Genomic DNA, 21523 nt, shown 5'->3' with positions numbered 1-21523 from the left:
CTGTGTAACAGAAATTAACACAACATTGTAAATCAACTATACTTCAATAAAATAAATTTTTTTAAAAAGATAGATATTTCAGCTTTGTGTTACGAATAATACAGTGAATAGCAAACAATAAACATTAGTAAAAATGATACCATAAAGAAGAAAACTAGTTTTAAAATAAAGTCTGCGTTGAACAAAAAAAAAGTTTTTGTCTTTTCTAACCCATAGCATCCTGAAAAGCATAAGATCTGTACATTAACTTTTCTATACATTTTCCTTTAAGATGGGACCTCTCTCAGAACCAACTATGTGAACCCTACTTTACTATTCATAGATGAAAGGAAATAAAGAACAGAAATATGCGGTACTGTTAGGAGTAGCGAAGAAAATTTGGTCAAATTAGAAAACAATCCACGCTTTTCTTTATTTCAATATTTGTGAGGGAAACAAAAATGCATGGGGATATTAATTTTTGTATTGGTTTAAGGATGTTTGCATTTGTATTTTCATGAAGGGAATGAAAAAAAAAAGCAAAGCCAAAAATTTCTCGTCTCCCTCTAAAAAACACAGTATTGATCGTTATTTGCCCTCAAATGAGAAAGGTACTGAAGCCCTCAAGGAAAAGCAAATACTCATTAGAATTAAAGATTTATGCATTTGGTTCCTGTTAAAGATTTATCACAAATTGGTCTTCACCAACTTGGGACTCTCAAATGAAATTACTTGAGATTTGTTAGATTTTTCAAACCAAAGGCTGTCATGGACAGCCCAAACCAATAAAGCCTCGTCTACCACCTTTTCACACAAGGGCAACTTAAAATAATTAATTAATTCCCCCAGATAATTCAAGCTGAAAGCAAAATTAGAATCCAAACATAGTCTTAGTGTAATAATCATGACCCCAGCTCTGTTGGCCAAGGAAGGTACCATGAGGTGCCATCATTGGGTCAGTTATGCACTGCCTTTCCTGCAGGCGGAATTCTATTTCATAAATAAATGAGCTCCTGGAAAACTGGGCAAACTTCAAACTTGATTCTTCCACTTAGTTTCAGACATATTTTGTTTTCGCCTCCAATAGATCTTCCAACATGAATTATTCCTAACACTTTAGTTCTAAATTCTGTCTTTTCCCTCCTTCCTCTAGCATCTCTCATAAATAATAGAGTTCCTTGGGTTCTCCCACAATCTGCTTGTGATATTTGGAAGTTTTTTAAGCTGCTACACATCTGTGTGGACATTTAGTAAAGACTAGAATTTCATTAGCAATTTTCAATTGCCCAAGAAAATTCCAACTCTACTAAAAAGAGAGAGATGTTCTGTGGGAGCGTGACAACAAGTGTAATCCTGGTTAACCCACATTTGGCAATCAAAATCCTAGAGTGATTAGCACCTCAGTCATCCCCAAAATTACAGATTTGTAAGATTAGATCTGCATTCCAAAGCTGTCAGCCTTCAGCCTGCCGCCTGCAGATAAGAGAACAGTCCTTAGAAGTCACAGCAGAAGGCTTTATGTGTCAATTATGGCCATCCAGGGTCTTAATGTCCTTCTGGCTTTTTATATTCCCAGTCAAACTTTATTTATGAAATACCTGTCTTTATCCCCCTAACTTCTGAAATTTGCTCTTTCTATTTGAGGGATGTGTAGAGCACAGATGTCATTTTTATCCCCAGGTTTAGATTTCTTGACTATAAAGACAACTTTAATTTCAACCTTGTATGTGGCCTCTTTCAGTGTGTATTGATGCCCTTGTTCAGGATATAGTTGCTAGAATAAAGATTTGTAGATAATATTATGCTCTATTTCTTTAAAATACAAAAATCAGTGGTCCATCAGCAAAGAAGTGCATTTCTGAAATTTATGATTGCAGGTCTGTGTATCCCAAACAAAGGTGTTTCTTGTGCTGGGGCACTTTCAAAGCCTGGAGAGAACCACCCCCAGCTGAATCACAACTGCCAGTTACCCCAAATACTCTTTTGCCATCAGGTTTTTCACTACTGCACAAAGCAGATGCTTTTGCAGATGGGGGATGAACTGGCTGTGATGTGTACTGAAAGCATTAGAGCACTAACAAGCCCACAAGTTTACCACACAATGAAAATGGTTTAGAAACACTGAACTAGGTAAAATGTCCACACTACATGATTAAGTTGAGTCTTTACATTTGGAGGCATAGGAGGGTCTATTCAAGTGATTACAGCTGACAAGCTCTATCACTCTATTTTCTATTTACCTGTTTTAAATTGGTCAAAATTCAGTTGAATGTCTTCTGTACACCCCAGACACTTTGGAGTTAGGATATAGAATCATGTACCCATATGTAGGCAAAAGGCTTCATAACTCCCCAGGTCAGTAGAGAACTCTGGTGTTCTTGTAGCTGACAATTCTCCTATAGAACTCCAGAATTGGTGCAAAAGTTACTTTACTGAAAATTGATTATAGTTATATACTTCAACATATTCAGAATCTATTTCAACCAGAGTTTCAATATCACTGTACCTCTTCTAGTTATTTTTCAGAATATAAATATTAAACAACCTTTTACACAGTGCTTTCAAGCATAATGTTCAAGCAGAGAAATATACTGATTTCCCAGAATAAACCATTAAAACAGTCCTTAAATGTCTAGGTAATACTACAGGGCCCACATTTACATATAAATTAGGCCCAGCACATCAAACAAAAATGTCGTGACTTTTAGATACTGTCCTTAAGTTCTGCACAAAAACTTTATATTATTCCTTTTAATAATTAATATGCCTGAATCTGCACTTACTCCAGTAAGTCATTTTTCAAAGAGTTTTGCTTATCTTTATTTTTTATGAAATATGGCCCCTCGTCCTAGGAGCTTAAGATAGTTTCACAATACTTAAGATATTTTTGTTATTGTTGCTCTTAAGATATTTAAGGGTTTTTTTTCTTTTTAACCTCAAACATGGTCAGAAGAAAGTTTGGTGACTTGCCCACATTAAGTAGCACCAGATACTTATAAGCACAAGATAGCTCAGTTCATCTCTATTTTACAAAGGACGGAACTAAGGATCAGAGAGAAAAAATGATTTCTCTACCATCACACGGCTAAGAAAGACAGAGAAGATCTCCTATTTTATTCAATTTAGTCTAGTAAAATAGCCCAAAAAATGGAAATATAAAAACATAATAACTATCTCTAAAAGAAACTTGGAATTCTGAACTTTGTCAAAATCACAATCAATTATATTAGATGTGAATAAATGTAGTATCTAAAACAGTATCAAGAGGGTCATCATTAAACTGTCATTGCAAGACATTGTAATATCTAATTAATTCCTTTCTCACTAAGAAAAAACATTTAATTATAGTCATCCTCACAGTGTGGTTAAAAATTAAATAGTCTTTCAATATCATTCTTAATTATATTAGACTATCCTAAAGGCAATGTTTATTTTGAGACGAATGTTAAAAACAAGTTTGGCCCAAAAGCCACATGGCAAAGGAGTGGGAACATGAAGATGGAGTAAAAGGTTCTTAAATCTATGTCTTAGTAAAGGTGGTTTTTTTTTTGAATTTTAGAATTTTATTTTTTTATACAGTGGGTTCTCATTAGTTATCCATTTTATACATATTAGTGTATATATGTCAATCCCAACCCCCTAATTCATCATACCACTACCCCCCCACCCCCCGCCACTTTCCCCCCTTGGTGTCCATATGTTTGTTCTCTACATCTGTGTCTCTATTTCTGCCCTGCAAACCGGTTCATCTGTACCATTTTTCTAGGTTCCACATACATGCGTTAATATACGATATTTGTTTTTCTCTTTCTGACTTACTTCACACTGTATGACAGTCTCTAGACCAATCCACGTCTCTACAAATGACCCACTTTCGTTCCCTTTTATGGCTGAGTAATATTCCATTGTATATATGTACCACATCTTCTTTATCCATTCGTCTGTCGATGGGCATTTAGGTTGCTTCCATGACCTGGCCATTGTAAATAGTGCTGCAATGAACATTGGGGTGCATGTGTCTTTTTGAATTATGGTTTGCTTTGGGTATATGCCCAGTAGTGGGATTACTGGGTCATATGGTAAGTCTACTTTTAGTTTTTTAAGGAACCTCCATGTTGTTCTCCATAGTGGCTGTATCAATTTACATTCCCACCAACAGTGCAAGAGGGTTCCCTTTTCTCCACACCCTCTCCAGCATTTGTTGTTTGTAGATTTTCTGATGATGCCCATTCTAACTGGTGTGAGGTGATACCTCATTGTAGTTTTGATTTGCTTTTCTCTAATGATTAGTGATGTTGAGCAGCTTTTCATGTGCTTCTTGGCCATCTGTATGTCTTCTTTGGAGAAATGACTATTTAGGTCTTCTACCCATTTTTTGATTGGGTTGTCTGTTTTTTTAATACTGAGCTGCATGAGCTGTTTATATATTTTGGAAATTAATCCTTTGTCCGTTGATTAGTTTGCAAATATTTTCTGCCATTCTGAGGGTTGTCTTTTTGTCTTGTTTGTAGTTTCCTTTGCTGTGCAAAAGCTTTTAAGTTTCATTAGGTCCCATTTGTTTATTTTTGTTTTTATTTCCATTACTCTAAGAGGTGGATCAAAAAAGATCTTGCAGTGATTTATGTCATAGAGTGTTCTTCCTATGTTTTCCTCTAAGAGTTTTATAGTGCCCAGTCTTACATTTAGGTCTTTAATCCATTTTGAGTTTAGTTTTGTGTATCGTGTTAGGGAGTGTTCTAACTTCATTCTTTTACATGTAGCTGTCCACTTTTCCCAGCACCACTTACTGAAGAGGCTTCTTTTCTCCATTGTGTATCCTTGTCTCCTTTGTCATAGATTAGTTGACCATAGGTGCATGGGCTTATCTCTGGGCTTTCTATCCTGTTCCATTGATCTATATTTCTGTTTTTGTGCCAGTACCATATTCTCTTGATTACTGTAACTTTGTAGTATAGTCTGAAGTCAGGGATTCTGATTCCTCCAGCTCTGTTTTTTTCCCTCAGGACTGCTTTGGCTATTCGGGGTCTTTGGTGTCTCCATACAAATTTTAAGATTTTTTGTTCTAGCTCTGTAAAAAATGCCATTGATAATGTGATAGGGATTGCATTGAATCTGTAGATGGCTTTGGGTAGTATAGTCATTTTCACAATATTGATTCTTCCAATCCAAGAACATGGCATATCTCTCCATCTGTTTGTATCATCTTTAATTTCTTTCATCAGTGTCTTATAGTTTTCTGCATACAGGTCTTTTGTCTTCCCAGGTAGGTTTATTCCTAGGTATTTTATTCTTTTTGTTGCAACGGTAATGTGAGTGTTTCCTTAATTTCTTTTTCAGATTTTTCATGATTAGTGTATATGGATGCAAGAGATTTCTGTGCATTAATTTTGTATCCTGTAACTTTACCAAATTCATTAATTAGCTCTAGTAGTTTTCTGGTGGCATCTTTAGGATTCTCTATGTATAGTGTCATGTCATCTGCAAACAGTGACTGTTTTACTTCTTCTTTTCCAATTTGTATTCCTTGTATTTCTTTTTCTTCTCTGATTGCTGTGGCTAGGACTTCCAAAACTATGTTGAATAAGAGTGGCGAGAGTGGACATCCTTGTCTTGTTCCTGATCTTAGAGGAAATGCTTTCAGTTTTTCACCATTGAGAATGATGTTTGCTGTGGGTTTGTCGTATATGGCCTTTATTATGTTGAGGTAGGTTCCCTCTGTGCCCACTTTCTGGAGAGTTTTTATCATAAATTGGTGTTGAATTTTGTCAAAAGCTTTTTCTGCATCTATTGAGATGGCCATATGGTTTTTATTCTTCAATTTGTTAATATGGTGTATCACATTGATTGATTTGCATATATTGAAGAATCCTTGCATCCCTGGAATAAATCTCACTTGATCATGATGTATGATCCTTTTAATGTGTTGTTGGATTCTGTTTGCTAGTATTTTGTTGAGGATTTTTGCATCTATATTCATCAGTGATATTGGTCTGTAATTTTCTTTTTTTTGTAGTATCATTGTCCAGTTTTGGTATCAAGGTGATGGTGGCCTCGTAGAATGAGTTTGGGAGTGTTCCTTCCTCTGCAATTTTTTGGAAGAGTTTGAGAAGGATGGGTGTTAGCTCTCCTCTAAATGTTTGATAGAATTCACCTGTGAAGCCATCTGGTCCTGGACTTTTGTTTGTTGGAAGATTTTTAATCACAGTTTCAATTTCATTACTTGTGATTGGTCTGTTCATATTTTCTCTTTCTTCCTGGTTCAGTTTTCGAAGGTTATACCTTTCTAAGAATTTGTCCGTTTCTTCCAGGTTGTCCATTTAATTGGCATAGCGTTGCTTGTAGTGGTCTCTTAGGATGCTTTGTATTTCTGCGGTGTCTGTTGTAACTTCTCCTTCTTCATTTCTAATTTTATTGATTTGAGTCCTCTCCCTCTCTTTCTTGATGAGTCTGGCTAATGGTTTATCAATTTTGTTTATCTTCTCAAAGAAATAGCTTTTAGTTTTATTGATCTTTACTATTGTTTTCTTTGTTTCTATTTCATTTATTTCTGCTCTGATCTTTGATTTCTTTCCTTCTACTAACTTTGGTTTTGTTTGGTCTTCTTTCTCTATTTTCTTTAGGTGTAAGGTTAGATTGTTTATTTGAGATTTTTCTTGTTTCTTGAGGTAGGCTTGTATAGCTATAAACTTCCCTCTTAGAACTGCTTTTGCTGCATCCCATAGGTTTTGGATCATCGTGTTTTCGTTGTAATTTGTCTCTAGGTATTTTTTGATTTCCTCTTTGATTTCTTCAGTGATCTCTTGGTTATTTAGTAACGTACTGTTTAGCCTCCATGTGCTTGTGTGTTTTACATTTTTTTCCCTGTAATTGATTTCTTATCTCATAGCATTGTGGTCAGAAAAGATGCTTGATATGATTTCAATTTTCTTAAATTTACTGAGGCTTGATTTGTGACACAAGATGTGCTCTATCCTGGAGAATGTTCCATGTGCCCTTGAGAAGAAAACGTAATCTGCTGTTTTTAGATGGAATGTCCTATAAATATCAATTAAATCTATCTGGTCTATTGTGTCATTTAAAGCTTGTGTTTCCCTATTAATTTTCTGTCTGGATGATCTGTCCATTGGTGTAAGTGAGGTGTTAAAGTCCCCCACTATTATTGTGATACTGTCAGTTTCCTCTTTTATAGCTGTTAGCAGTTGCCTTATGTATTGTGGTGCTCCTATGTTGGGTGCATATATATTTATAATTGTTATGTCACCTTCTTGGATTGATCCCTTGATCATTATGTAGTGTCCTTCCTTGTCTCTTGTAACATTCTTTATTTTAAAGTCTATTTTACCTGATATGAGTATTGCTATTCCAGCTTTCTTTTGATTTCCATTTGCATGGACTATCGTTTTGCATCCCCTCACTTTCAATCTGTATGTGTCCCTAAGTCTGATGTGGGTCTCTTGTAGACATCATATATATGGGTCTTGTTTTTGTATCCATTTAGTGAGCCTGTCTTTTGGTTGGAGCATTTAATCCATTCACGTTTAAGGTAATTATCAATATGTATGTTCCTATTACCGTTTTCTTAATCGTTTTGGGTTTGTTTTTGTAGGTCCTTTTCTTCTCTTGTGTTTCCCACTTAGAGAAGTTCCTTTAGCATTTGTTGTAGAGCTGGTTTGGTGGTGCTGAATTCTCTTAGCTTTTGCTTGTCTGTAAAGCTTTTGATTTCTCTGTCGAATCTGAATGAGATCCTTGCCGGGTAGAGTAATCTTGGCTGTAGGTTCCTCCTTTTCATCACTTTAAATATATCTTGCCACCCCCTTCTGGCTTGTAGAGTTTCTGCTGAAAAATCAGCTGTTAACCTTATGGGAGTTCCCTTCTATGTTATTTGTTGTTTTTCCCTTGTTGCTTTCAATAATTTTTCTTTGTCTTTAATTTTTGTCAATTTGATCACTGTACATCTCGGCATGTTTCTCCTTGGGTTTATCCTGCCTGGGACCCTCTGCACTTCCTGGAGTTGGGTGGCTATTTCCTTTCCCATGTTAGGGAAGTTTTCGACTATAATCTCTTCAAATATTTTCTCGGGTCCTTTCTCTCTCTCTTCTCCTTCTGGGACCCGTATAATGCAAATATTATTGCGTTTAATGTTGTCCCAGAGGTCCCTTAGGCTGCCTTCATTTCTTTTCATTCTTTTTCTTTATTCTGTTCTGCGGCAATGAATTCCACCATTCTGTCTTCCAGGTCACTTACCCGTTCTTCTGGGTCAGTTATTCTGCTACTGATTGCTTCTAATGTACTTTTCATTTCAGTTATTGTATGGTTCATCTCTGTTTGTTTGTCCTTTAATTCTTTTAGATGTTTGTTCTTTAATTCTTCTAGGTCTTTGTTAAACATTTCTTGCATCTTCTCAATCTTTGCTTTCATTCTTTTTCCGAGGTCCTGTATCATCTTCAGTATCATTATTCTGAATTCTTTTTCTGGAAGGTTGCCTATCTCCACCTCATTTAGTTGTTGTTCCTTCATCTGGTACATAGCCCTCTGCCTTCTCATCTTGTCTGTCTTTCTGTGAATGTGGTTTTTGTTCCATAGGCTGCAGGATTGTAGTTCTTCTTGCTTCTGCTCTTAGTAAAGGTTATTAAGCAATATATTTTGGGAGCCTTAAAAATATGCATGCTCGGGACTTCCCTGGTGGCTCAGTGGTTGGGAGTCTGCCTGCCGGTGCAGGGGGCACGGGTTCGATCCCTGGTCTGGGAGGATCCCACATGCTGTGGAGTGGCTGGGCCCGTGCGCCACAACTGCTGAAGCCCACGCGCCTGGAGCCCGTGCTCCCCAATGGGGGGGGGCCGCTGCAGTGGGGGGCCTGCGCACTGCATCTAAGAGTGGCCTTCGCTCTCTGCAACTAGAGAGAGCCTGCGTGCAGCAGGGAAGACCCAACGCAGCCAAAAAATAAAAATTTAAAAAAAAAAAAAAAATGCATGCTCTTGACCCAGCAATTCAACTTCTAAGAATGCATCCTATGTTAATAATCCTAATTCTGAGACAAAATAATTTGAGCACAAATATGTGTACTAATGTTTTATTTATAATAGTGAAAATTGAATACAACCTAAATGACAAAACATAAGACCACGGTTCCATAAAATGACATAGTGTATCTAATGAGCAGATCATGTAGTTAGCAAAATGGTAATTAAGTATACTGCATAATAGCAAGGGAATGCATATGGTATATTAAGTTTTTAAATGATACAAAAATAGACATACAGAATGCGATATACTATAAACAATATAAAGTAAAAAAAATTATGGAGAACAGACTGGAAGGAAATTGACAAAAATATAATTAAGGAATGAGTTTATGAGAGCTTTTCTATTCTACTTTCTGTTTTTAGGTATTTAAAAAATTTTTATAATGATGATTATTTGAAAATTATAAACTTTTTAAAAAATAAAGTAGGAAAAGTCACTTTTAGTTGTAGAAATGGAGAATTCAGTAATTAGAACCAATCCCTTTGCTGAGGACAATAAAAAAGCTTAGTGAAATATAAAAGCATCTGCTTGAAGGCATCAGAGACTTAACAAAATAGTGAAGAATAACTGAGCTCGGATCTTGGAAAATGTGAAAATCCAAAGAAGTGAGCTTTTCATTTGGACTTACTTTTGCCTTAGAAGAAATTCTAGAAGAGGCTGCTGAAAGCAAACTAAAACTGTTGACAGTCTCTTCACCTAGTATGTCAAAATCTGGAGCCCAGCCCTGCTAAAATTAGGAGCTCAGATAAATCCATAGTATCTTGGGTTGAGATCCCAAAGACCTGCATCATGTGCGTAAGGGAAAATTGAAAGTAAGCCAGCCCTCACAGGGACAAAAACTCATCTTTAAATCTTATGGATGACCCAGAAAATTTTTTCCATTCCTAAAATTGGATTAAGGTGATCCTAGATTACTAGTGCCCTCAGGCTCCTGGCAAAAGCAAATTCTCTCTGGTCAAAGAAAGCCTTGAAATCATCCTAAATTTCAAATTACTTCCACAAACAATTTTAAAACAAAGCCTAGATACAATCAAAGATAACCAGACCTGCAAAGACAGGAGACTACATGAACAAAAACCAGGAAAAACAACTGAGTGAAACAGATCTATAGGAGCTCTAGCTATTAGAATCTTTAAAATAAATCTGCTTACCATGTTCAAGGAGTTAAGAGACAACATTTCATTTTCAGCAGAAAGAAACTCAAAAAATACAGAGAAGATTTTAAACAATAACCAAAATTATGAACTAACAGATTTAATAGCCTATTAGATGCGATCAAACAAAAATTAGCAAACTATAATACAAGTCAAAAGAAACTAACCATAATAAAGTATAGAAGACAAAAGAATCGAAAATACAGAAGAGAGTGTAAGAAACAGAGAGAATACATATACCTAACATGCATTTAGTTGGAGTCCCAGAAAGAAAGGAGGGGAAAAGGGCAAAGCAATTTTTAAATATAAGGCAAAGATTTTCCAAAACTGATGAAAAATACCCATCCATTGATTTAAGAACCCTGTCAAAAAAGGAAATGAAGGAAGACTCAGGAATTCGCTGATTTGACTCATACCAATGAGCTATATGACCTTGGGCAAGGCATTTTAATCTCCCTGGATATCTGTTTCATCATTCGTGGGGGAAAAAAAAGGCATTGGATTATATAATTTCTAACAATTTATCAAATATGTTTCTAAGAACAGCTAGTATTTTCAATAATAGTCTTTATTATATTGTAATCTTATAGGCATTTCAAAACCCCTGCATGAAAACATATCCCATATCAATCAGCAATATTATAAGCCTACATTTCTACTAGTCTGTAAAAGCCTACTGCAGACATCCTTTGGATTATCAAACAAAACCAGGTCATTTTATCTTAAAGGATATTATTAAAATATCCATATGCCATCTGATACCTGAGACAAGTGAGAAGCAACTCCTGGCCTTAAACAAATTCAATTTATGTTACTCTGTTAATTATATTGTATTACTGTCAATTGACAAAGAATTAAGCTAAGGTACACAGAACAAGTAAGTTTTCAATGAAAGAAATCACCAGATAAAGTAAACAATATAGCTAGAAACATAAATAGAAAAATAGAAATAGTATTATTAAACATTCCAAATTTATCTAAATTCTGATAGTTTAATTAAATATAAAATTATAATATTTATCTGTGTCCGTTTATTAACAGTACCAAGTTATAAACAAAAAAACAAAAATTGAAATTGCAAGAATAGTAATGTTGTACCACCAAATTATTTAGAACAAATTCTGCAATCCCTAAATCATCTTTTATTTCTTAAAATAGATAGAGGGAACAGGAAAGAAAAAAACAGGAAGAAACCATGAATAAATGATAGTAATTAATATTGTACTAGCATGCTACAGGCAACATGGCTTTTTTTATGTGTCTATTTAAATAAGAAATATGAACCATGAATCCACCATGTTCTAGAGCTAAAGATAAGGTATAATATTTCTGATACCATTAATGAAAGCTGAATAACTTTCCACTAAACTAGTTTTAACATTTACTGATCCTTTATAATCACTTTTTAGAGCTGTTATAAATAAGAAACTTATTATTTATCACATTATAAATTTGGAGAAGTGCTAGAATTTCTTAAATTGATGACTCCAAGGTAATTTGGTAAGAGTTTTTTTTTTCTTTTTAATTAGGAAAAATAGAAACAGAAATCCTATCTGATTTCTAATAGTTAATGAAATGCAAATTGAATGCTTTACTCCGTTAAACATCAGAAGGGTCAACGTATAAGTTATTCCTCTAATATTCAGATTCATGCTGTGAATTTTAAATTCTAACTCCATAGTTCATTTCTCTCTTGCCTCACCACTGACAGTATCTGTTCAGCCCATCCCTGGATTAAGGTTCATTCTCTCTGGTGATAAAAGGATTGAAATTTGGCTTTTCCTGGCTTTCCTATAGGACTACGTTTGCCATTTCCATTCAAGGTCCAGTAGGTCTTACTATTCATGCAAATTTGCAGAAATTAAAAAGCTTTGCAAAATGTTTGGAGTAAGTTCAAGAAAATTGGGTTATCTCAAGCTAATATTAATATCAAGAGAGAGAGGAAAGCATTGAAGCCAAGCAGGTAAACAGGGTTATGGTCTTTTAAAGTCATGTATGTATAATACTGTTTACAAAGAAATATCGTCTATGAAAACCCAAATGTAACCCTGCAAGATCAGTAATGCAAGCAGTTGACATTCAGCCAATGCAAACCCAACACAGTTATCCACTCTAATTACACACTTTATACTAGAATGCTAGGGAGGAAACACTGCCAAGTAATGCACTTCAGCAAAAAAAGTCAGGGATAGGTTCTCTCAACCAAGAATATTTTACATGTGAAATGAATGGTAACAAGTTCAAAGCACAACAGGTAAGCACTATAACAATAGTCTGTACATAAAAGTTGGGGCACTATATGTGTGGTCCAAACCCTTCACTCCTCAGGGGGAAGCTGAGATTTGTTGGTTCCTTCCTGACTGTAAGACACCATTCCTGGGAGTGAGGTTTATGGTGAGAGAGTGTCTCAGCCTTTCTAACCTGTTTCAATGTGGGTATTTTCTCAGCTGCCCATTGTGTAGGAGTCACTCAACTTATTTCTGGATTTCTCTCAGAGGAAATTGATTTGTGTGTACCTGTATATTCAGTGAATTCTGGGAGGAAGGAAATTCAGGAGCCTTTTATGTTGCCATCTTGGTGACTTCTCTCATTCATCTTGTTATCCCTCTAATCACCCAATACAGTTCATGAAAATAGTAGGTGCTCAATAAACATTTACTTAATTAGAAGAGAAGTATATTATAAAATGTATTCAAAACAGAGCTTCAATAGTGAAAAATCAAACTGGTCACCTTACCAAACAATCTTCTGATTTTACAGATATAAATCTAAAAAGAAATAGCTGTAGATACACAAATATAGGTCAGGTTCCTAGAAAATTCATTTGCATGGAAGAATTCCTTCCCCAACATTGATGAATAAATAAAGTATTTCTCTGTTTTAGAAAACAAATCTGACAAACTCTTTTTTAAATTTATACAGAATTGTAGGAAGAATAGTATATACAGCAATTGTATGTAGAACAGTACACTCAAGTAGTTTCTACTATCAAAATAGTAAGAGGTTAATAGAGTATTTGGACTATACCTACTTTGAACTGTGTTTTAAGGGCTAAGCATGGGTAAGTAAATTATTTATGGGCAATAGAATGGCCAAATCCACTATCTAAAAGAAAGGCCCTGAACTTTAATTTCAACTATTACAAATATGCCTTATAAAGAGACATTATTTCTCGTAGAATAGGGTTTTACGTTCTTTATTGCACTTTGCACCATGAGATTTTAGTAAAAAGCATCTGTGAAGAGGTTATAAGAAGCTGATTATAAAAGTTTTAAAATATACCAGTAAGTATTAGTAGCATTAAAACGGTATTGTTTTCACTGAGGTATTTGTGACAAAATAAAAAATAGCTTTTGTCAGTAATTCTGAAGTAGAAACTAAAATCCAAAGAGGGAAGAGTTCTCCTATCTAGTTTTTTATTTTGTTTTGTTTTATTATTATTTTAATATCTTCCACATTAGTTCTCAAACTTTAGAGCCGATCAAATCATCTAAAGAGACTGTTAAAACATGGATTGTTGGACCTCACTCCCAGAGTTTCTGCTACAGTAGATCTCAGGTGGGACCCTAGAATCTGCATTTCTAACAAGTTTCCAGGTGGTGTCTATACTGCTTGCCAGGGACTACACTTTGAGAACCACTGTTCTGTACAGTTGCTAACAATTTATTATAAGAAAATAATTTTCTAAAATATTTTCCAAACTAGGAACACTGAGAAAGAACCTACATTTACTTTACACAAGACATTTATTTAAATTAGTGTACAACATCCATTTGTATATTTCAAATTCTATCATAATATGCCTGAGAGGACAATGTTTGTTATTTCATAAAACCTGTGATAGATTCTGGCATAAAGTGAAAAACCCTTTAGGAAATCAAAAAATCGTGTAGTAGAGCCTTTAGCAGAAAGAAGTGTACTTTAACCACAGGATGTCACACATTTGTGGACATGTAGTTATGGCTCAACAAACACATGTTAACTGATTAACCAATAATTCTATTTTATATGGAATATACAAATCTGGGTTTATATAAATCTAGTTCATTTTAAACACATTTTCCTAAAACATTTTCTCACGACCATGACATGGAATGTCTTGAACTCCAAAGTCATCTCTAACCACCGTCTCCTGCATCCAGCCCTCCCTCTCTCCCTCTAGCTTTACCTTCACTTCAACCATATCAAAATCTTAAGTTCCTTGGTCCCTCCATTTTCACACATCTTTCAGCTACCTTTGGTTTCTGGTCCTTCATTTCAGCTCCATGATGGATTATCTTAATCATTCCCCCAATATTTTTTACACTTACCCTGTCTTCTTTTGCCTGAACCACATCCTTTAATCAAAAGCCCCATCCTGGATCACACCAATCATCCAGTGTTGTCATTTCTGCTTCACTGCCTCTGAAGGAGAAAAATCACACGATCAGGCAGAATGGTGCTTCTGCACATTTTTTATTTCCCATTTCATCAGAGCGAGGTCTCAATTCGACCTGACCATTCTACACAGGGAAGGGGCTGCCTTTCCCATTCTCCTGAGTGGGGATTCCAAATCTCAACTCTCCTCCTTAAACCCCTTCTTCTACCCTCTCACTCTCAGAAAATGACTTCGCCTACAGCTTCACTGAGAAAACTGAAGCCACGGGTCAGTCTCTTTCGCAGTTTCCTCCCCTTTCTCTCACACTGCTTTTTTACAGGGCAAAAACCCTCTTCTTGAGTTCTGTAGTAGCCAGCCGCTAAGATGGACCCCAATGCGCAGGACCCCTGCCTCATGGTATTAGTCCTCCCACACTGTACCGGGATTAATCTGTACCAACAGAAGTGATGGTAAGGGATGGTATTACTCTAACATTAGCTTACAAAAGACACAGCAGCTTCTATTTGGGCTTTTGCTTTCTTACTGTCTCTTGGATCACTTGCCCTAGGTGGAATCTTGTCATAAACAGCCCTGTGGGGAGGCCCATGTGGTGACAAATGTCAGCTTCTTGCCAACAGTTTGGAAGCAGCTGCTCCAGCTCCAGTCAAATCTTCACAGACTGTAGCTCTGGCCACCAGCTTAACTGCAACCTCCCAAGAGATGTGGGACCAGAACTATCCAGCTAAGCAGCTCTCCGATTCCTGACCCTCAGAGATTGTGTGAGATAACAAATGTTTATCATAGTATATAAGCTGCTAAGTTTTCAGGTAATTTGTTACTTAGCAACAGATAACTGGCGCAGAGTCTAAGACTAAATCACCCACTTCTCCTTGCCCCTTCAGAAGCATTATTCAGTCATCTCTTTCACCCTATATTTCAAGCTTTTCTATTCTGTCCCCTTCCCTATATGAGATTGCTCAAGTCTCCTTTTTCTCAAAAAAACAAACAAAAGCACTCCTTGGGAATTCCCTGGTGGTCCAGGGGTTAGGACGCCATGCTCTCACTGCCATGGCCCCAGGTTCAATCCCTGGTCAAGGAACTAAGGCCCCACAGGCCGTGTGGCACGACCAAAAAAAAAAAAAGAAGAAAAACAACTCTCCTTTATCCCTATGCCCTCTCTTGTTGCCCACCTACCTCTCTCCTCTTCATGTCAAAATTCCCAAAATGATGACTGGCTAGCCACAATTTCTAACTGCCGCTCACTCCTCCACCCTCAGTAGTCTGCCATTCACGTGTACAGCTTCACTAAAATTTCTCACAGAGGCTTTTAATGTGCTCCATGTTGCCAAGGGCAGTGGCTACGGTAAGGAGTTTGGATTTTATTCTAAGGGCAGAGAGAAGCAGACAAGAGGCAGCCAACTGCAGTAGTTAGAAGCACACACTTCAGACTGCCTGGGAAGCAGAAATAGCAGTTAGGGAGAGGGCTATGGTAGCAGCCAGGAGGGAAGTGATGATGACTTACTCCAAGGTTGTGGCAGAAGAGCTGGAAAGAAAGACTATGTTTTTGGAGATTGAAACAGTAGAACTTGCTGATGGATTGCTTATGGAAGGAAAGGGAAAGGAAGAAACTGAAAATGACTTCCAAGTTTGGGGCTGGAGCAACTGGTGACGGCTGATGATTTTATTAAGATGTTAAGACTGGCGGAGAACAAGTTGGGGGAGGAAGGGTAAAATGAAGAGTTTTGGCATTATGTTTGCGATGCCTAGCAGACATCCAGATGGAGATATGATGAAATAAAATGGAATGTGCGGAATAGTATACTGACCACTAATAACTCCTGTCCATTTTTAAAATATGACAAGTGAATTCAGAAACATCTATCAGAAACTGCTCATCATTTGTATATTTCAGCAACTGTAAAGAAACTCCTTTCCATAGTTCAGAAGTTCTTGAAATCTTCATTTGGTTCATATTTCTTGAAATTAAGGCTCAACTAGGGTTTAATATTACATAAGCAATCAAACACAGCAGTAGAGTTCAAAATCGGTGACTTGCAGAAGCAAAATCTGCAGGGATTTTAGACTTCTGATTAAAATATATTGACAGCACATAATTTAGGGTTAAGTTTATCTCACGTTCTGGTCCCACAACTTGAGCCCCAGAGGAGAAACAAGACCTTGCATATTAAGCATCCATCAGGGAGTCGTAATACCAAGATCTAATTCAAGTAAGTCTTTTATTGGATCACTATATCCTAACACTCATGCAAACAATTTAAACTCTCTCTTTCAGAATTAGAAAAGCAAGCACTGTAAAAATAGAAGGAATAAAGTAAGTTAAGATAATAAAGATGCTAGAAGGAACAACAGTAATAAGAACTACTTAAAGAGCAAAAATAAATTATTCTGATCAGAAATTCACTTAAAAATCAAAAATTATACTGTTACTAGATGGGCACCTAGCTAATACTGAGACATCTATCTATCAACTGAACTAGCCTCAGCAGAGCCTAACATGACAAAGGTACCCACCCGATCAACTGGAACAGCAGTAATACCCTGTATTTGTACACTGATTGACTTTTGCACTTTGCTATATATCGTTTCACACTACATGGCTCTCCAATTCAAGTCATTTGGTCATTCAGCAAACATTAGTGATCACCTCTTTTGTGGCAGGCACAGCACAAGGCATTGAAAAGAAAGACCCAGTCCTTGCTCACAAAGAGTTTGCATTCAATGCATCAAGTGCTATCTGTGATAGGATAACTTAGCAAGACCAAAGGAGCTCCTACCTCATCTCACAGTATGGAATAAGGGAAAAGGAAAGTTGTATGCTCATATCTTCCAATAAGATGATTGAGCTGAGTATTGACAGTGAGCTAACAGTTAGGCTCTCAAGAACTGGAAGAAGAATGTCTCTGGCTGAAGAAACACCACATATGGAAGGGATGGCACCAAGAGCTAGCAGGTCACTGATAGAAGGTTTGCCTACAATTTAACTTAATTGAAGCATAAGATGGCCTGGGGGAACTAGGTGAAAAAGAAAAAGAGGAGGAGAGGGAAAATCATCAAAGTCTTTGTATGGCAAATCAGGGAATTCATTCTGATCATAAAGGTCACAGGATACAACCAGAGGTGTTTAGTAAAAGAGGTGACATGAGTGAACTTCCATTTTGGATACATTGCTTTGGCCACTTTTGGGAAGGTGGATTCAAGAGCTTGAGACTCTAAATGCAGAGAGTGTTTTCTTGTGATTATCATAAAATCCACTCCGGGACCCAATAGCTACTTTATGTGTAGATGCCCTAAATGCTCCAATCAAAAGACATAGAGTGGTTGAATGAAAAACAAACAAACAAACAAAAAAACAAAGACCCATATATATACTGCCTACCAGAGACTCACTTCAGATCTAAAGACACAGACTGAAAGTGTAAGATGGGAAAAGGTATTCCATGCAAATGGAAACAAACAAAAAATTGGGGAAGCAATACTTAGATAAAATAGACTTTAAAAAAATGATACTAACAAGAGACAAATAAGGACATAACATAATGATCAAGGGATCAATCCAAGAAGATAGAACAATCATAAATATATATGCACCTAACATAGGAGCATCAAAATACATAAAGCAAATATTAACAAACATAAGGAAGTTACAGTAACACAATAATACTAGGGGACTTTAACACCCATTTACACTAATGAACAGATCATCAAGACAGAAAATCAATAAAGAAACAATGGCCTTAAATGAAACATTAGACCAGAGGGGCCTAATAGATAAATATACAACATTCCATCCAAAAGCAGCAGAATACATTCTTTTCAAATGCACATGGAACATTCTCCAAGATGGATCACATACTAGGCCACAAAACAAGTCTCAATGAATTTAAGAGAATGGAAATCATATCAAGCATTTTTTCCAACCACAGTAGTATAAAACTAGAAATCAACTACAAGAAGAAAACTGCAAAAACCACAAACACATGGAGGCTAAACAATATGCTACTAAAAAAACAATAGGTCACTGGAGAAATCAGAAGAAATCAAAAAATACCTGGAGACAAATGAAAAAGAAAACAAACACAATAACTCAAACTCTATGGGACACAACAACAGCAGCTGTAAGAAGGAACTTTATAACAATATAAGCCTACCTCAGGAAACAAGAAAAATCTCATATAAACAACCTAATCTTATACCTAAAGAACTAGAAAAAGAAAAGCAAATAAAATCCAAAGTTACTAGAGGGAAAGAAATAATAAATATCAGAGCAGAAATAAATGAAATAGAGACTAAAAAATAATAGAAAAGATCAGTGAAACTAAGAGCAAATAAAATCTTGCCATTTGCAAAAGCATGGATGGACCTAGAGGATATTATGCTAAGTGAAATAAGTCAGGCGAAGAAAGACAAATACTGTTTATTTCACTTATATGTGGTATCTAAAAACAAAACAGACAGACAAACATAACAAAACAGAAACAGATTCATAGATACAGAGAACAAACTGGTAGATGCCAAAGGGGAAGGGGTGGGGGAAAGTGTGAAATGGGTAAGGAAGATTAAGAAGTATGAACTTTGAGTTATAAAAGAAATAAATCCCAGAAATGTATAGCTTAGGGAATGTAGTCAGTAATATTGTAATAACTTTGTATGATTACAGATGGCAACTAGACTTCTCATGGTGATTATTTTGTAATGTATAAAAATATTGAACCACTATGTTGTATGCCTGAAACTACTATAAAGTTCTAAGTAAGTTATACTTCAATAAAAAAGAAAAGAAAAAATATAAAAAGAAAGTCTACAGTTAGAATTTTCTTTTTGGCACTGCAGTAGTTGAAAGATATTAAAAAAAGGTGTTAGGAGTAATCTAAAGAAAAGACTTATGAAATAATAATTAGACTGAGAATCTGCAACAATAGATGCCAGGAAAAAAAGGAAATAATAGAGTAAAAGCAGTCATGGAAAATAACCTAAAGTGCTATTCCCATCTAAATTAGGACAAAGGAGTTCATGAAAAATAAAAACATTTTCAGAATATCAGAGGCTGAGAGCATTTACACTCATAGGGCTTCTCTGAGAGGGCCTAAAGAACATACTTCGGCAAAAAGGAAATTAAACCAGAAGGAAGGAAAAAAGAGTATGAAGCAATAGTAAGGAAACATATTTTATAAAGATGTGGGTAAATACAAGTAAGCACTGACTTTTTTATAATAATAATTGACTAATTTGGGCAGATTATAAAAAACAAGGTTAAACTAACATAACAGAAAAAATTTAAATGGAATAAGGTTATTGGGGGAGGCTGAGGAATGGAGTTAAAACTTTCTAAACCCCTCCCCCAAAATTGTTCCAGAGGAAAATAGAGACACCGAATAACATTCAATATTGTAAAGTTCAGGGTAAATATCAATTTTAAGGAAAACCCGTATGAAAATAGAATATATAACTTCCTAAACAGCAAATGGAGAAAAAGGAATAAAGAAACCTGGATCATACTGCAGAAGGCACAAAAGAGCGGGGGGAAGGAGTAAGCAAGGTAAAAATATACAGTATAAATAAGTGCAAATATAGCATTAATAAAAGATTAATGTAAGTGGATTAAATTTATCTATTAAAAGGTAATAAACAAGATAAATTTAAAACAGAAACAAAGCCAGCCATAAACTTCTAATAAGAGACATCTTTAAAGTAAAATTAAGAGAAAAGGGAAAATTACATACCAGGCAAATACTAACAGCCAAAAGAAATATGGGGTAGAATGTTAATATTAACAAGGAAAAAAAGCATTAATAAGGATAAGAAGGGACACTATAATATAAAAGGGGAAAATTATGAACCAATAAGTACCTAATATCATAGCTTTTTAATACACTGCTTATAGAAAGTAATAGATTAAGCAGAAAGGTCAAAGAAATACAGGAAATTGAAACAACACAGTAAACTACTTGAACTAATAGATCTGTAGAGAATCTTTCATCCACAGATATCAAATATGTATTCTTTTCAGGGATACATGATACAGTTACATAAATTGACCAGGTGATAAAAATCAAAAGAAGTGTTAACAAAGTCTAAAGAACTGCTGACAGAAAAAAAAAAACTGATCTGAACACATGCTATTAAAATAGGAATAAATACTTAATGGGATGTTCACTGATGCATCTTTACGATGCCATAAAAACTGCAAACAAATGTCCAAAATAGAAGAATGAATAAATAAAAATTGTGGCATATAATATAGAATACTACAGAAAAGCTAAAATAAATTAATTAGAACTATATGTCAATATGATAGATCTCCAAAATACAATAATGAGTAACAAAAGCAAGAAGATGAATGTTAAGTATGGCAAATTTATGCTTATTTATGTAAATATTGAAAACACATGAAAAAACTTTACAGTTGGATATATATGCCTTAAAGTATCAAAACATAAATTGAAAGGATACTTGCCAAAATAATGATAATGGTGGCCTCGGGATGAAGGGAGATGCTGGAGACTGCAAAGAGGCTTTATACGTATGTTCTATTTCTAGGGAGGCAGTAATGGATCATGATTAAGAATGCAGGCTCAGGGGCTGCCTGGGCTCAAATCTTGATCATGCTACTCTCTGTGTCCCTGTGTCCTCACCTGTAAATTTTAGTTAATAATATTTCCTACCTAATAGGGCCGTTTGGGTTTAGATAAGCTAATGTATGTAAAACACTAGAGCAGTGCTTGATACACTGTAGTCACTCAAGAAATAAATGTTAACTTATTTTTCAGTTGAGAATTTATAAAGGTATTAAATGGAAGCTAAGAAACTGGAGAGAGCATGTAGAAACAACTCTTTGGAGAAGTTTGGCTATAAAAAGCAAAGAAATATAGTTTGCAGCTAAAGCAGTGTGTGGGGTCCAGGAGGGTTTATTTAAAATGGCAGATAGTTGAGTGTGTTTGTAAACTAATGAAAAGGAATCAAATGAAAGGGAAAGACTGATGGTATGGGA

General features: G+C 35.5%; 1 long non-coding RNA gene across 2 annotated transcripts in view; it reads right to left on the bottom strand.

Annotated features, from left to right (window-relative positions):
* LOC137774583 (uncharacterized) overlaps nucleotides 1-21523 on the bottom strand; it is a 288787-nt gene that overhangs the window by 200946 nt on the left and 66318 nt on the right. For both annotated transcript variants that reach the window (XR_011075902.1, XR_011075903.1), the window contains exon 2: nucleotides 14468-14561. This is a non-coding gene — a long non-coding RNA (uncharacterized lncRNA). The remainder of the gene's footprint in view (nucleotides 1-14467; nucleotides 14562-21523) is intronic.

This window comes from Eschrichtius robustus, chromosome 13 (genome assembly GCF_028021215.1).
Source record: "Eschrichtius robustus isolate mEscRob2 chromosome 13, mEscRob2.pri, whole genome shotgun sequence".
Classification (NCBI taxonomy): domain Eukaryota; kingdom Metazoa; phylum Chordata; class Mammalia; order Artiodactyla; family Eschrichtiidae; genus Eschrichtius; species Eschrichtius robustus.
The sequence above is the reverse complement of the archived record's forward strand: the minus strand, read 5'-3'. Positions and strand labels throughout refer to the sequence as shown.